Source organism: Dendropsophus ebraccatus, chromosome 9, assembly GCF_027789765.1.
Source record: "Dendropsophus ebraccatus isolate aDenEbr1 chromosome 9, aDenEbr1.pat, whole genome shotgun sequence".
Taxonomy (NCBI): domain Eukaryota; kingdom Metazoa; phylum Chordata; class Amphibia; order Anura; family Hylidae; genus Dendropsophus; species Dendropsophus ebraccatus.
In genome coordinates, this window is record NC_091462.1 from 78,682,525 (window position 1) to 78,698,442 (window position 15,918).

The following is a 15,918-nucleotide window of genomic DNA, read 5'->3' on the forward strand; positions in this document are numbered from 1 at the left end:
AGAGAACTCAGCTTTATAAACAGAACAATCACTGGTGTCCACACATAGATAAACACTTAGGCGGACATTTATTAAGTCCGACGTTTTTTACGCCGGACTTAAAAATGTCCCCGCATTTCCGGCACTACGAAGATTTATGTAGAGGCGTACTGCCTCTACATAAATCCTGTGCGCGTCGGTGCGCACGGCAGAAAACCTACGCCACCTGAAAGGTGGAGTAGGTTTTCGGTGTATCTTTTGCCGGAGAAAAAGATAAATCGCGTGGGCTCTGAGTTCACGCACCCGGCGTACCCGGCAGAAAGTGACGATATGCGAATATTCTATTCGCAAATCGGCCATTTGCGAATAAAATAATACGCAAATCGGCACTTTCCGGCGATACGCACCTTAATACATGTCCCCCTTACTGTATGTGCTAACACTTGGCAACAAAGTGTCACCAAATCATGTTGGTAATAAGTTGGTCTGGATATGTGAAAGTTGGCCTGGATACATGGCCTGGATATGTGAAAAAAAAGACAAACAAACACAATAAGAATAGTCAGCAATCCAGGTTGTACAGCAAAAGTACAAAATCAGTATCCAATAGGCTTAGTAAAAAAAAAAAAAAAGCAATATGGTCAGGGGGAGGCAGAAAGCAGGGATGGTCAGAAAATACAAAGCAGAAGGGTCAGAACAAACACAGAATAGCAGCATCAGAAGCAGGCAGAGACCAGCTCAATAATCAGCAAGGAGTAAACAAACTGGGGGTGTTATATAAGAGGCCAGGGTTCTGGTCCAGAACACATTTGGACCATCCCCCTGATCTCCAACCACAGGCACCTGACAACAAAACACATCCAAGGGCAGGAAGACCTGCCAGTCACAGAAAGAACCAAAACAAAGATTAACCATGACATGGCCGGACAGAACTCAGCAGGTGAAGTCGGTTGTGTGCATAAAACCAAGTGAGCAGACAAAATAAACCAGTGTTCAGATTAATGCAAAACAAAACACAGAAACACAGCAAAATAAAAGAAAATCAGCGCCTTCTTGGCCACAGAGCACGAGCCGGGGGGCGCATCAAGCTCCACAAAGATACAGTCCTGACAATGCACCTCAGAATATACTAAGTTTAGAGATAAGTTAAGGAAGGAAACAAAAGTTTGTTACTATTGTTCCACTGTACTTCCTTAATCACATGTTTTAGACTAGGTGCATTCTATGCATCAATATTATAGTGCCACCCTAATAATGCATCCTACATTAGGAAGAAGTTAGAAATGCAAACAATGTAGGCTGATTTTGCCAAAACATCCAATTTATTTACCATGTTTTAACTTTGTCATTGTTTATGTTCTAATGCTCTGTACACAAGTAATATACAGGGTATATTCAAAAAGGAAATATATCTGTGCCCCTCTGTGACTGATCATAGTTGGCGTGGTTACTCTGAGGCTTGTCAATCATAACAAATTCAGCACATTTAAAAAGCTGCTAGAAGGAAGCCAGTGGGGACTTGATGTGTGACTGCCTCAAACTATGTGTATGTGGAAGTGTAGTGAATGCTTTAAGGAGAGCCCTGGAGAAACACAAATGTTGACTTTTACTTACATCCATAAAAGTGCATTCAGACATTTGCTACTGAGAAAAAAAGACAAGTTTATGTGCTTCGCCATCATGGATACAAATATATTTTTTCCACCAGGTCATTGTTTCATATTTGTTGTTTTACTATCAAAGACCATATCCTAGGAACATAGCTATAGGGTTACAAAGAGGGCCCAAAAAAGAAAGTAGAATAATAAATGGCCCATGGTAGCCTGAGGGGAAATGTTACAGTATAGATTTTCGTTTGGAGCCCAAGAACATTAAGACGAATATACCACTAGGTACATTGCTTTGTGTTTTTTACATGAACAGACTGGCACTGCTGCAGGGATGCCGGTGGCACAGCCCTTTTTTGAACTGCTGCCCCATTCCCATGCACAGCGCTGATCTATTCCCATGGAATGAAGCACCGGGGGTGGGCCCGACAGCCCCCAGTGTGACGCTCTCCCCTCTGTGATGTGGCTTCATTAATTGATCCCAAAGGAGCTGTGTTACAGAGGGGAGATCTTCACACTGGGTGGCTTTTCAAAACCAGACAGCTTTTTAGAAAAAAAGTACTGTGAAGAATTGTTTCAAATGTTTACACATTTGCATAATATATCCTTTTCTGGAAATAATAAATTATGAGAGTCTTGAATCTTCTTTGATGTTTTTTGTCAGGGGAATTATACTGAGCAAAATTTCAATTTGGAATTATACCTGTCGAACCTATTGTTTTCCCAGAACAAAAGCATTTGATTTAAATTGGAAACCTCTGTAATGCTTTATGTTACACAACCCTAAATCTTAAAGAAACATTTTCATGCACAACATGTGATTAAGCTACTCTACAAATATTGTTATAGCTATTAAAGGTAGCAGAATATGTGGGTAGGCTTGAGGTCAGAAACATTTAGGATATGTGTCCACAACATACTGATTGCAAAGAACGGCCATTGTGGTTAAACAACGTCCAGAAATAATGATTATGAACATTATTTCTGGCCATTCTTTAACCACAACAGCCATTTTTGCGATCTTTAGTACATCGTGGGAACATAGGCTACGGCTAGGTTCACACACAGTATATTTCAGTCAGTATTTGGTCAGTATTTTGCAACCTCAACCAGGAGTAGATTGAAATCAAAGAAAGGCTCTGTTTACACAATGTTGAAATTGAGTGGACGGCCGCCATATAACAGTAAAGAACTGTCATTATTTCAATACAACAGCTGTTTTTAAATAACAGCAAATATTTGCCGTTAAATGGTGGCCATCCACTCAATTTCAACATTGTGTGAACATAGCCTTTCTGTGTTTTCAATCCACTCCTGGTTTTGGTTGCAATATGAGGACCACAATACTGACTGAAATATACTGTGTGTGAACCCAGCTTTAGAGTGAAGAGTGAAGAGTGACGGTTAAACAGAAGAGCAAACCCTAGTAATGGCACCAGCTGGTTGTCAGGTGGAGATACTGGTCTTCATCTTTAGCAGTTGATTCTTCTGGTTTCTAATAATAACTTCCAGTATGAAGATACTTCAAGGTCTTGCAGTTGAAAATAATAGAATGAACAGCAGAAAGCAAGAACAAACATACCATCATATAAGGAGTACAGGAAATGACCTTAACTAAAAGTCCTTTTAGATGTGTAGATCTCTTGGCCGGGCTGCACAAACAATCCATGTATCACGTGTGCAGCCATATAATACACGTATTCATATAAATCTAAATATCAGCATTGGACTCACATTCCCCTGTGTAAACAGGGATTTTGAGGTTGGGGGTGATAAAGGGAAACTGACAGCACGGATATACAGTACACATATTCGTGCTGTCAGTTTCCATACCACAGAGCAGTACATACTTACCGCTGCGGCTTGTGATCTGGATCCTCTTCTCCGGCTCTCCTATCCAGCCATTGTGTCTTTAGGCAAAGAGACGAGACCTGAAGACACGGTGGCTGGATGGGGGAGCCGGAGAATAGGATCCAGATCACAAGCAGCAATAAATATTTACTGCTCTGTGAAATGGAAACTGACAGCACAGATATATCTATATATGTGCTGTCAGTTTCCCTTTATTGCTATCAGCCTCACAAACCCTGTTGATAAAGAAAGATGTGTGGTCGATGCCGATAAATTTAAATGCCTGCTCTAAACAGACAATCAGCCGAAAATCGGGTTCCTTGCTAATAATCGACCCGGGTAAAAGGCCCCAATGTTTTCCTAAACTTTAAGCTAACATATAAAACCAAACTGCCATTACAATATCCCTTTGAGTGCCCTAAACTATTAAATAATGCTATCTAAAACAGTAAGATGACACTAGAACCCAGAAACCTTATTAACAATGCATCAAATTGTTATGCCCTTAGTAAATCTTAAAGGTTTTTCATAGGACAAAGCTAAAAGTGGCTGGTTTTTAGAACCCGATTTGCTTAGTAAATCTGTGGGTTGTCCGGTTTTAAAGGACACACACACAACACGTGCACTTGGCTTTTTTTGACAAAAATGATAGCTTTGTTGGGTTTTTGGAAAAATTGTGTCTCAAAACTTTAGGAAAAATGGACAAAAACCCGACCAGTTGCTGACGGGATCATGTTAGTAAATAAGGCCCAGAAACTTTAATGAAACTAAGAAACACTTCATTATAATTTTATAATCCCCCCTAGCATGCATAAACCATGTATCTTTTAAAGATACAACGCTATCAAGGGTTGAGCGATCAAGACTGCCTGATACATTGGTCTTGATCAGGCTATAAGCTAGTTGCAATTAATTACAATGTTCTCATACACTTGCATGCTTAGCCAAAACTCTCTTAAAGGGGTTATCCAGCGCTACAAAAATATGGCCACTTTTCCCTTACTGTTGTCTCCAGTTTGGGTGGGGTTTTGAAACTCAGTTCCATTGAAGTAAATGGAGCTTAATTGCAAACCGCACCTGAACTGGAGACAACAGTAGGGGGAAAAGTGGCCATGTTTTTGTAGCACTGGATAACCCCTTTAACAGCTTATCTACCTTCACAATAAAATGTTAGAATCCAAATGCCCAATCTTGAGAGTAAGTAGGCCCCCATGTACATGCATGGTCAAGTAGCCTCACTGTGGGTTAAATTACGGGGTTTAGTGGCTGTTAAAGATTAGAGGATTTTTTTTTATTGTAGATAATGTCCCTAAAAGTTCTCTAAAAATATGTTTGTCAAAAAGTAATATATTCCTTTTAAAGGCAAATGTCAGTGGCTGTTAGTCATGTTTCAGCCGATCTAATATTCCAAGAAGCTGTAGAGACTACAATTGATTTGTTGCTGACCTTGTAAACTACTACTACAAGAATCTTGAAGAATTCTCTTCGTCTCCTCGGCTTTGTTAAAGGCAATAATGACACAATTGGTCTACTGATACAAACTATGTAACACGTCTTCCCACAAACACTCTGTGTATCAGGCACTTGAAATTGACTGCCAGCTGACAGCTTTCATATGAGCTCCTGGTTAAAGCCACCCACATTTTAAAATAATTAGCTGAACTGTAAAGCAGACGGGGATTTTCTGACATATTTTGAACCATTAAATTGTAATAATTCTACGCTGACAGATAAATAGCACATAATAGTATTATTTCTAAAGTTGAAAGTGTTTTAGAATGGAATAATTCTGTGAATATAATGTGAGTAATTGATGCAACGTGGGGACTCTTAAATTATTATAGTTCCCCTTTAAAGAACAGATCATAGACCATAATAGCTAAATAGATGTCTATTCTTTTTTCACCTGCCATTGGTATAACAGGGACAATGAATACCGTTCATTGTTCTTTACAGAGCACAAAAACATTGTGGTTATAGTTTGTTTTTAGGCGGCTCAGTAAAGCTTGATGGTTGCTGGTTGCATATGGTGGTAAGACAATCGTTCGCATTGAACACCCTAACTCTTGACAGATAAGTGCTCACGTGTATTAAACTAATTTTATTTTTTCATTTCATATGTCGTCTGGAAAGATCCAACTATACATTAAGGTGTTCTCTGTGTCTTAGTATAGCCAACCAATATCAGATTGTAGGGATTAGACTTTTGGCATTTTGCCCTATCAACTCATTGAGCAGTATGTGGAGGTCATAAGACCATGAGACTATTTACAGTCGACCATGCATAGATATATTATCTACAGTATAATAGTTGGAATATCCCAGTGTTCCCTGTAATTTTTAGTAAACATTACATTGTAATGGTCCTTTGCATTCTGGGAAGATACATCTATAAGGCTACTTTTACAGCTACAAACTAGCCTCCTGTACATGTAGGTACTACATTGGTGTACCACAGCATATCTGTACAATGTCTGTTTAGTTTAATGGAGCAAACATAGTACACAAGTAACTATTTTAGCATTTTTTTTTCGCTCAAAAGCAAAGATAGTCCAACAGTTTAAAAAAAAAAAAGGTATACATACAGGGTTATGCTTTTATCCTTTTTTAAAGGAAATGTTTCATCAGAAAAGTTTTTTTATGTTTATATGCTTGTGTCTATTTTTTTAGTTTTTAATTTTACTTTCTATATTTTAATTACTGTATTTCCTGTGTATAAGACTACTTTTTAACTTAGGAAAATTTTCTCAAAAGTATCGTCTTATACGGCGGTTGCTGAAAAACTTCGGAAGCTGTAGAATCTGCAGTTGCCGCATACAGTGGGGGTAGCTTAAAAAACCATATAACCAAATAACCATGTAAAGGGCAGAGCAAACTGCAGGCGTCTGGAGTATGGAAAAAAAGAGATACGGTGGAGTAGCGCTGTGCCCCTCCAAAAAACCCCATCTCTTTCATCCATCTGGCCTGACCTTGTAACCTAACGGTATAACTGTACCTCCTTCTCTGCCTCTCAGATCTCGCTGCAGTCTGATCTTTTTTTATTAATTTTTATTTGGTGTTTATTAGAAGAGGGGCAGCCTTATATGGTGAGTATATTCTAAACTTTATATTTTAACTGAAAAAGTTGGGGGGTCATCTTTTACGCCGAAAAATATGGTAAATCATGCAGTCTTTATTCTGACCCCCACACATTAATCTAAGCTAAGACTCCCTGTTCTGTCTGTGATTATAAGGAGAAGGCTCCTGAAAAGAGATCTTCACAGCATTGCAGTGACAGATGACATCAGTGGGGAAGATAGACAATAGATAAAGCTCACAGCTCAGCTGTCCCCTTCCAGTGGAATGACCTTATCTAAATATGCTATGTTGATTATTGATGTCAAAGTATTCAGTGATCCATGGTGTGAGATTATCAGTCTTTTCTACAGCATGATCTCCGGATACTACAGTAAACACTTCGTACATATATGTGTTTTACCCTGAGGTTTTTATGTAAATTAATACTTTTCTGTGTCCTGATAGCATGTTTTAATAGTATTTGAGAACATAGGCTAGTTAGTAGCGTCATGTAGTGAATGTATCGTCAGACGTAGTGACTGTAGCATCAGATCTTGTGTCTTCTGATAACCTTGCTGACTGTTTCCAATAACCAACAGAATTGTAAACTATAACACAAACCGTAATTCTTAATCTTTTCAAGGTGACGCATTTACATATTTACTGAACCATCTATGTAGATTATATCTATATTTGTCCTGTGCTCCATTTTGCATGCTAAATAACAACACAATGATAATTAAATTGTAGCAAATTAACTTTAGCCTCTGGGTATAACATGAATCCAAACTTGAAAATCTATTAAGCTAATGAATACTTTTGGTTTCGTATAATAGATTGCGCAAAGGAGCATATGGTTCAGAGCGCAGTAAACACTATGAGATTCTGTATATCAAAGTGATGGCCCGACCTTAAAACATTCTGCTGTCACCCTTCACTGTTTTTATTTTGACTAGAAAGAACAAAAAAAAATTGCTTTCCTGAGTTATATAAGTGAGCTTTTTTTTCTTCTCTACTCTTCTTTTTAATTGCTTTTTCACTATTGAACCCGAAGGTTCTGTAGACAAGATCCTTTAATAAAACATTTCTAATTTAAATGCAGATAATGGGACTTGGAGTATAGCATATTAAAGTTCTATTGCTGGATTTACCACTCATGAAAAAATAAAAGCACAATAAAAATTAAATCATTGGTAACAACTTGCATGTACATGGATAAAGTCATTTCCAATGTCTGATTTATATTAAAGAATAAAGGATAATCTACAGTGGCATTTTAAAGGGATAATGGTTACAGTGGTCTTCCACTTAGCTGTGCTTTAGGGATAAATCTCTGAAGAAGACATTCTTTAGTTTTCAGAAATCTGTTCCCTAGCAATGATGCTTATCTCAGGATAGGCCATCAATCGCTTGTTGGCGGGGTGCTTTGTTTACTGCGAAACCCCATTCAAGCGAACTGCAGTAATTAGGCTTGGCCACTCTGTAGTAAATTTAGCCAACTCCTTCCAATAACATTCACTTGCAGTGCTGACTCCTCAGCATTACAGAATAGCTGTTTACCAGGGTGCTAGTTGTTAACGCCCCATCAAGCAATTAATGGCCTACCATTAGGCCTATAATTTGCGGGGTGCAGACTTTGTGGATCATAATTTTTTTTTAACACAAAAGTGAACCGATTAGGAGCTGTCCCCCCTATCCTCTTCCATGTCTTCAGCCATCTCCAGCCCGCTCAGGCAATCTCTGTCTGAGGGACAGATCCGCAAACAGTTCTTGGCTAAGTAGGCTGTCACCCTTGAGATACAAGTGACAGCCCAATCAGCCAATTACCGGCCATGGTGCTGTCCTTTCTGAGTCAGAAATTGGCAGGGCACTATGCCACTTGTGTGTCTCAAGGGTGACAGCCCGCTCAGCCAATTACTGGCCACAGTGCTATAGGACAGTCATTGGCTGAGTGAACTGTCACTGCCTGCTCAGCCAATCACTGACTAAATGAAAACAACAGTAATTGGCTGAGCAGACTGTCACTTTGGTGTCTCAAGAGTGACAGCCCGCTCAGCCAATCACTGGCCATGGTGCTGTCCTTTGTCGGTAGGTCAGTGATTAGCTGAGTGGGCTGCTGCTCTCTGTTCAGCCAATCACTGACTGACTGAGAACAGACAGCGCCACAGCCAGTGATTAGATGAGCAGGCTGTCACTCTTCTGTCTTGACACTGACAGCCCTCTCAGCTTCACATGCATGTGTGCTTTTGGCAGCAGATGGGAGCAGTATGACTATATGCAAACTTTGATGCACTGTGCATTCTGACGTTTACTTTCCACTTACTGCACATTAAAGAACCTTGGTCACCAATGTCCCTGTTGCCAGATCACTGCTTATTAAAACATACCGCAAGGCCTACTGTCTTGAAGATGCTCGGACAAGCTACATAGCCATTACAAATTGTCCCTTGCTAACGTTACTCATCAACGTCCACTTATCCATTATTCCTGCTTCCAAGTCATCACCTTTAAGAATTAACTGTCATAGATATCAAATCCCTGGACAGGTGCCATCATTTAGAGATTACCCCCTCTGATGTTCTACAGATCTCTTTTAGGACAATAGATTGATGGTCTCTGTTCCTGGTACCTGCCTTATAATGAGAAACATATGTTGCTTTCTTTTTTTATTATATTTTTATACAATTGAAAAACTTTAGATGAAGTAGATAAAAATTGATTAAATATAAAACAAATGGCTACCTCTCAAAACACGTGATTTTTTTTGTTTCCTAAAACCAGTTAAAATTTAATCATTTTACTGAGTGTCTTTGTAGCAGCCAAATTCTGTATCATAAAGATTGAACACTAACCAGTAAAAAATGAGTTAGCACATAATGTGACACCTATTTAGAGTAGACAAATTGTGGCAGAGGGTAGACATTGACTTTAGCCATGAATACTTGTTAATTCTTTAAACGTCCTGTTATATCAGAACACACTGTGATTCTTATTTCACAGTAAAAAAAAAGAAAAAAAAAAGAGTCCATAAATCTTATAATAGCATAAATGTTCAAATTGATACCTATTTCTCACTTTTTTATCTCGTTGAACCATCTAATGTATATATGCATAATTGGCATTAGTATGGTGTTTACATAGGTTTCCTAAGCACTAGGCCATGGGGTTTTATCCAACAAGCAATATGGATCTCATCCAAAGCAAGGTCTATGAAAACCTGCATAATCTGATGAACAGCAATGCACTGTGTCAACTCAAATTATCTCAGATACCTCCAACTAGCCAGGAGCCAAATATAAAAAAAAAACAAAAAAACTTTGCAGTGGACATCTCTGTACTGATCTTGATATAAATTAAATGAAATCAAAGGAGCAATACACATTATGACAGAATCTTGTCAAGGAAGAATTTCTTTGTTCCTTCTAAGATAATGATAAATCACAAACCTATGTATGAGGTTTTATGCCATCACAGGCCAGTGTAGTTTAATTTTTAAATATTTATATATTTATAATATTTATATTATAAATATTATAAAGAAATATATTATGAAGAAATACTATATAACTGCAACTATCACTTTACAGTATATTCTTATTTTGTGGGTATATAAAAGAACATACAAGAAATGTTAAAGAAGCAGTTCACAAATTTTTCTTTATCTGCCCCCCACCACACCTCCGCTAGGTGCTGGCACGTATATTCACCACAGGTGATCGGTGTCCCGCTGCGTGACTTCGTTCCATTCCCGCGTCCCAGTCGCGTCAAATCCAGCGCACACTCACGTCATCTGCTCCTGTGACCCCTCCTCTGTCTCCTTTGATTGAAGGCCGGAAATCACGTTCTCTCATAGAGAATGCATTGGAAAGCGTGACTTCTGGCCTTCAATCACAGGGATCACAGAAACAGATGATGTGAGCGCGCACCAGATTTAAACAGTGCCGCAAGACCGTAACAAAGCCGCGCTGGGGGACACCAATCCCCTTTGGTGAGTATACGCGCCAGCACCTAGGTTGGGGGGGGAGGGGGAGATATTTTTTTTTTTGTGAAATGTTTTTTTTTTTTTTTTTGTTAAGGAATGAAAGGAACAATATTTCCTTTTTAGCTTTTATTCATGTGCACATCTAAAGGTGACTAGGTGACTGAGACGGCCTATAAGTGTACTATTGTAAATGTAAGTTGTGAGACCATGTTATATATGTTATATTCTGGCCTACAAACCTCAGGATACACCTCTACTCTAAAACTGAATGAGTCTTTTTTTTAATTAAATTAAATTTATTTATTTTAGAGTCAGATGTTGAGACATGCTTTTTTAAATCTATTTTCTGATTTTCATTTTCTATTTTTTCATATTAACAAGAATCAAAGCATTTTCTAGGCATGCTTTCTGACCTGTGCATTTTACAGGGAGGGGGAGACAGAGCTGTCAGCTTCAGCTATTGTGTCATCCATATACCTTGTTTCTGTGACTGTGTACATTTCAGCTGTCATCCAATTGTTGAGGGAAGTAGAAAAATAACCAATCACATGATAATGTCCCTCATATTGACAATGGATGTATACTAATTATATTGTCAATTTGCATTGGACAAGGAAGTGATGCTGGAACTTTGCTCTGGTGATCTTCTGATCAAACAAGTGAATGTCTAACAGAAGCAATCACATTTACCTACACATTTATGATGAGAGATAGTATGACAGGTAAAATTGCAGAGGATATGGCAATTATTGCATGGGTAGTTAATGCACAGGTGTACACAATCTGCAAATAAATTGATAGACAATCTAAAGGTTTGGTGATAAAGACCAGAAAATGGTATGATTCTCAATCCAATTGTAAGGCCTCATCTTGTAAAACTGATCTGTGCTTTTTAGAGAAAGTTGGAACTAGCTTGATGTAGAATACTGATTATTATTAGTGATGCCCAGGTGTTAAAGAATTACATCATAAAATGAAGAGGAGGAGCAATGTCAATTGCAGTATGTCAATAATTCTATCATTTTCCCTCTGCTTGATCTAGATTGTGATAGCTCTATGGTTTTATGAATATCAGCTAAGTGCAGGAAATGGAGACTATTTCGAGTTTCTTCATTTTGCAATTATGAAACAAATCAACAAGAAAAAACAAGAAAAAAAATTCTGCATAAAGATGTCCATACCCTTTAAATGTTATGACACGTTGAACCGGAGCAATAAAATTCTAAGGTGTACTGGATGAAAGTACACAAATGGCAAAATCTGTATTGTATCATTTGATTAATAGCCACATTTTTCATCCTTGAAGTTAGAGTCCTCAGTTTTGACCTTTTATTTTATGTTTAGACTATTACAATTTTAGCATCGCTTGAGCCAAAATAGATGACATACTTAGCTGCTAAGGTGTCACAGATTTCACTTTCTAATGTAGTAAATAAGGTTACTAAATATATTTTTATTATGTGTTTTTATTTGTGATTTTTTTTTTTCATTTACTGTAGAAATGTGAATTGTTAAGAAACTCTATACTTTAAACACAAGTTGTGAAAAAGAGAGAGACAGGGGGCGCTTCCTCGTTTGATAAAAGATGACCAGGTAAATGGTAGCAGGGTCTTACAGGGATCCACTCACCTGGATAGGTTGTGCAAAATTTAGGCACAACTCTATATGCAGCATAAAGGGGTGTACTCCGCAGCTGTACTGGGGGACATCACCACCGATGGTGGGAGAAGCAAATGCAGATGTGTAATCAGCCGATTACAGGACCAAGAGTCGAATCCACACCAGGTATAATAAGCTCAGGAGTATTCAGATTTGCAGACAGCGGTGCAACCAGGGATCATCCAGAGGTAGATGGCATAGTAAACATATACTCTTTATTGCAACGCGTTTCGGCCGAAACGCGTTGCAATAAAGAGTATATGTTTACTATGCCATCTACCTCTGGATGATCCCTGGTTGCACCGCTGTGTGCAAATCTGAATACTCCTGCGCTTATTATACCTGGTGTGAATTCGACTCTTGGTCTTGTAATCGGCTGATTACACATCTGCATTAAACACAAGTTGGGATAGCCATGATGAAGAGCCGACAGTGATTGAAACATGCAGCTTTGGTTTTATGTCATGCACACCATTTTAATAAATTCCCAAAATAGGTTTTAATAATTTTTTATGGACACCATAGCTTTTGTTAGTTTATCCTAATTCAGTATCAGTTATCCATCGTAATATTCTGTGAGGTTCAGGTATTTCCTTCACTTACACTACATTGAAGTTCATGTCATTAGAGAGTGATACCAGCAACAGTGATTTTGAAAAAGGCTAGGAAATAATTAGATATAATTTACTTAATATTTCACAAAAATAAAATCCACCAAATTCCTTTAAAAAATAGGGTAGCCTCTATTCTTGGATTAATCTCATTGTAAAGTTTTTTTCCTAATGGCACCAAAGATAGCCAATGGTTTGTGTGCTGACGAACAGGTTCATCTCACAATGAATTTGCCAAGAACGTCAATACTTCTTTTAATTTGTGAATTCAGTATGAAAAGCAGAAAACAAATTATACAACTAATCAAGTAGCCAAGTTTAATTAGATTATTCAGCAAATTTTACATGATTGAGCTTAGTGGCTAAAGACTGTTTTTGGTTTTCTTATGAGAAAACAGATTGTCTATATTACCTAGAACCAAAATAAAGTTGGCAGACATCGGCTCACTTCCACTTAATTGCTATTAGCACAAATAACATCTTTTCCCTCAAATATTTGTATTATTGGAACTTTTCTTTGAGCCTTAACCATCTTAAATACAGAAATAGAGGAAATTACATCCCCCCCCCCATTACCATGGAAATCATTTAACAAAAGCTGCAGTAAAATCAAGTGTTGACATATTTATTCAATAGTCATGAAAGAACTCTGCCATGTTCAGCAAAATATGTTCTCCTTTTATCTGTAATAGAGGGTCTAGTGAAACAGCTGCAGATATTTGTCCTCTCTTTCCAATAGAAAATATTTTGGGAAAATAATAACAAATTGCAAACCAATATGGCTACCATTCCTTTTACAGATATCTCTCAAAGTAAATACAACATATTTACCAAACCTTCTCTTCAGCTCTTAGACCTTAGTAAATGGTAGGTCTACATCCACCTAAAGATTGGGGTTTAAAAGCATTGTGCACTTTGAACAATCTCTACTTGTTGAAAGAGTACTATGACAATAAGCAGCTCACAAGTGTCCCCTACCTGGGACCCCCACCAATCATCTAAATTTAGAATTCCAAGAAGCACCTCCACAAGATAAAACAGGAATTACATTTCCTATTTAAAGAGTACCTTCCTTTAAAGTAACTTGAATGAGCTGTTGTGTGTGTTTGAGAAGCAGATCTACAGTATATCTGGCCATTATATATCTTGTATATGGCAATGTACAACAGATTTACATACTTGTAATCTCATCTCAAATCATAACCAGTAAGGTAACAAGGGAGAATTTTTGTCTGATATGATATACTCCAGAGTTTTTTTTTTATATATATATATATATATTTTCTTGTACTATTGATCTATCCAAAGCTTGTTTAAAAAATAAAGCACAAGGAGTGAGGGGAAAACTGCAACTCTTTACTGAAAGTCTTTAAAGGCACAATAGAGGTTCACAGTAACACAGTTCATAATCCTTGTACGCAAGGCAATATAGCTTGGGAGCTTCCCATTAGTTTCACATTAAGGTTAAAAAGAGTATTTCTGCTTTATGCAGGTTGACTGAGGGTTTAATGAGACTTTGGGGCTAGTCATAGACAGGAATACAGCCTCTGACATGGGTTACTGGGGTACTGGTGAAGCAGGACAACTACTTGATGGGCACTGTCCAGTAAGCCTTAGTCGCTGCTGCGGTCTTTACAGCTTTGTAGAGGTGCAGTGTGGGAGAGCAAAACCAAGTACTGACAGAGATTGTGACCTTGATGTGACACAACACCCATGGCGTATGCAGGATTTCTGGTGCCAACTAGTGATGAGCGAATAGTGAGATATTCGAATATTCGATATTCGTACGAATATCCCGCGAATATTCAATCGAATATTCGATCCCATTAAAGTCTATGGGAACAAGTATTTGATTAGTGAAAACATCTATTTGACCATTTGGAGGGTAAAACCGGAAGCTGGGGGATTTGAACGAATATCGAATATTCGAATATCTCACTATTCGATCGAATGTCTATTCGATCAAACAGTATTCGCTCATCACTAGTGCCAACTTAAAAGTTGACTGGAATCTTCCTTGGCATCAGCCAGAAAAAGGATTCAGGAGCAAGGGGCACCTTCAACAAGAAATGCAGCTTCTCCTACCCTGGCAGGACTTTGTAGTACCTCTGTGGATCACATGACTTCAGTAGAGATGGTGACTCTTGCAGCAAGGACAGCCTGGTTCCCTCAACAATAGTCTCTCCTCAGGTGGTTTAGCAATGTATCAGGAACTCTGGTCAAAGGCAAATGGAACACACAGTAGTCTGCACTTCTCCACAGCTACAATAAACTACTCTGAGGGCATAGTGCTCTCCACCCCTACACATACACTCGAGGTGCTTATTCCATATTGATGGAGGAAAGCCTGGGACAACTGGTGAGTCCATTGGCTCAGAGGAATGAGGAGACTTTTAGGAAGGCCCTGATAGGCCTAGAGAGGGGATGAACTCAACAACAAGCAGGTGTCAGACTTGTACATGCAGAATACAGACTTAACAGTTAACCAATTATGTCCCTTAAGCTTATGCTTCATTTCACTAAAAAGAAAGCAGAGTGCAATACACAGAAATTAAGTTTGGTCCATACACATCAAGAAAAATACCTCTGAGAATTAAAATAAAGATAAGACAGTCAATCCAGTCCTTCATACTTTATGACAGCTACCATTTAAATAATAATAATCAGAATACCTCTCTATAAAATATTTTTTTAACTGTTCCAACCCCTTTAATTATAACAAGAATAACAACTAATAACAACATTTGTCCTTTAAAAAAAAAAATGAAAATACAGACTAAGTAAGCTTCTAGATACATCAAAGTATCCTCCTTTTCATCACCCAATGTACTCTTTTAGATGATTTGTGACTAATGACTGTTATATATCATTTTAAAGACAGTTGTGCTGGCAAATGAACAAAAAGAAAAGTAAATGACTATGTAAATTTCTAATGTTGGATGTACAAATATTGCGATAAAAAAGTTACATAATAAAGTCATGTTTGCTACTGTTAGAGCTGGCAAACCTGAGGATTATTAGCAGATTAGAAATGTTATGCCTATTTTAGCGTGTAATGCTGATCTCGAAACAATGAAATGCAGAAATGCAGAGCTACTCTGTATAAATCATGGTACACGCACCATGAGAAGAGCCGACAGCTGCAGTCCTCCAAATCTCTCGGGAGCTTGGA

General features: G+C 38.0%; 1 protein-coding gene across 1 annotated transcript in view; it reads left to right on the forward strand.

Moving 5' to 3' along the window:
- GRIN2A (glutamate ionotropic receptor NMDA type subunit 2A) overlaps positions 1 to 15,918 on the forward strand; it is a 379,959-nt gene that overhangs the window by 187,310 nt on the left and 176,731 nt on the right. The window lies entirely within an intron of this gene.